General features: G+C 45.2%; 1 pseudogene across 1 annotated transcript in view; it reads right to left on the bottom strand.

The window, feature by feature from the left end:
* Positions 1-1,808: 1,808 nt before the first annotated feature.
* LOC310860085 (chemerin-like receptor 1) overlaps positions 1,809-2,277 on the bottom strand; it is a 1,043-nt pseudogene continuing 574 nt past the window's right edge. The window contains exon 1 of the transcript in view: positions 1,809-2,277. This exon is cut by the window's right edge and continues 574 nt beyond it. The product of the transcript in view is annotated as a chemerin-like receptor 1 (transcript).

Below are 2,277 nucleotides of genomic sequence, written 5' to 3'. Positions count from 1 at the left end.
AATTGCGTTGAGATTGAGAGTGATTTGTCATTTAATGGCTCCGTGATTGTACATCAGAGGTGTAAAGTAACTGTAAGGGCCAATTTTCACCTTATGTTCTTGTTCTTTGCTCATTATTGCCTCACAGGTATGGTAAGAGTGATCCTACATCATCCTATGCAGTACACACAGAAAAACAGTAACATATGCAGGGTGTCCAGTCTTTGATCCGGTTTGAGTGTTATTTATTGAAAAGAAGTTGAGCAATTGTTGAGCAATTGTTGGTTCTTCCCTGGTTTGTTTCTGGCTGCTGTGTGCTGTGGTGTTCTCCCGCCAAAATGGTGTTCTGATAGTCAGTAATAGAGTTATTGTAATGGTGCAGTATGGCACATACAACTAGTCCAACTAGTCCAGTACTAGTCCAACTAGTACTAGTGGTTCTCAAATGTCTTATTTTCAATTGAATAAAATGCCATTTGGTTCCATTTGAACACTCTCAGAGTTACAGACCTGTAAGGGTCCATTTGGTTCCATTTGAACACTCTCAGAGTTACAGTCCATAATAGTAGGTCATGCAGTGTTGTGTTTCTGGCAATATTATAGTCAAAAATCCAACCCCCCCCCCCCCCCCCCCCCTCTTTCAGTACGAACCAATACAGATGAAAGCCAGAAACACGTTTATAATATTTGGCGTTTCCTTTTATTAAGCTTGTTACTATAATCGGCTCAACCGTCAAAAAGCCACAGCATGAAACTGCAAAATGTCACCAAGAGAGTAGCCTCGGTACCAGGCTTTCATTTTTGTTGGTGCAAAAATTGAAAGCCTGGAGGAACGCATTGGCCGCTCTGGTCTAAAAGTGGGAGTCAACCCTTCCGGGTGGGTGTCGCTCCAAATGATGTGACGTAGCGCTGCACTAGGGGGGAGAGGAGGGGCCGGGGGTGACGGACAGATCGATGAGATCCAATCAGTGCGTGCGCAAATCTGAGCCGCGACCCACCCCTCTAGACCAGAAACCTAACACGTTAGCTCATGCTACCAAGAGAGAGACGTCGACCGTAAACCACAGCATCTAACGTCTGCTTTCTAAGAGCTCTCTGTATTATTATCATGGTTACTGATTCTGTTCTGTCCATCCAGCTTTTTAAGTCTGTCCTTGAAGCCGATTTAATTAACTAGGGATGTTCACGTTTCTTTGCTCCCGATCCGAATCGGATCATTAGATTTTGCACCGATACCGATTTTTCCCGATTCGATATTTATATTTTATAGAACAAGTTTATGCAATAGTACAATATCCCAAATCACAGACAATATCCAGTCTAATATCATGATATGGTTATAATATTGATATACTAGGGATGTCCCGATCACATATTTTTGGCTCCCGATCTGATTCCGATCATTTTTAAATACGATCGGGACAACCCTAGTTTTAACCACTGAACGTAACTTTTTTTTTAAATTGCGTGTATACTGTCTATGTACATGTATAATTATTGTTTAATTACTGTTTAATTATCTCTCTCTCCCTCTGTCTATTTCCATGTACAGTACAGTATACTGTGTGCGTGTGTGCATGTGTCCGTGCGTGCGTGCCGCTGCTGAGCTGATAGATGCAGAATACCTGGTTTGAAACTGTTACTTCAACATAATTTGGGACATTTTCCATCATTGTTTCAATCATGGAGAATGTACTGAGAAGAAAAGCCATTCACAGTTCTACGCAAATGAAATGATCCAAAGACCACCCTAAACCAGTGTCTCAGACAGGGCAGCCGCCTGGCGGGGTCTTGGGTTCCGGGCAGAACGGCACTATATACCCTCTATCTCAGACAGGGCGATCGTTTGACGGGTGACAGCTGGGTCTGTGCATGGGAGTGTCGGTCTGAGGCAGCTCTTCAGCGAAGGCTTTCTCCAGAACCTTTAGGATGGACCTGCGGAACACGTCCTTGAAACCCTGAACCCAGGAACATGTCCTTGAAACCCTGAACCCAGGAACACGTACAGCAGCGGGTTCAGGCAGCCGTTGACAAGTGCCAGGGCGACGGTGATGTGGAACCCAAAGTTGAGCACACGACGGACTGTGTCACTGAACTCTGTCGCCACGACATCGATCAGACTTAAGATGTGAAAGGGCACCCTGCAGGACAGGAAAAACGCGGCTATAACATGTTGCTGCTATGATTTTGAAGGAGCGACCTGATTGGCTGGCCAGCGAGCGATTGTTCCCGAGCCGGTAGATGATGACGGAATAGCAGGAGACGATGACGGAGAGCGGAAACCACGAACCCCACGAG

This window comes from Protomyctophum parallelum (genome assembly GCF_964188405.1).
Source record: "Protomyctophum parallelum genome assembly, chromosome: 6".
NCBI lineage: Eukaryota > Metazoa > Chordata > Actinopteri > Myctophiformes > Myctophidae > Protomyctophum > Protomyctophum parallelum.
Note: the sequence above shows the minus strand (reverse complement) of the source record. Positions and strands in the feature narration are given on the sequence as shown.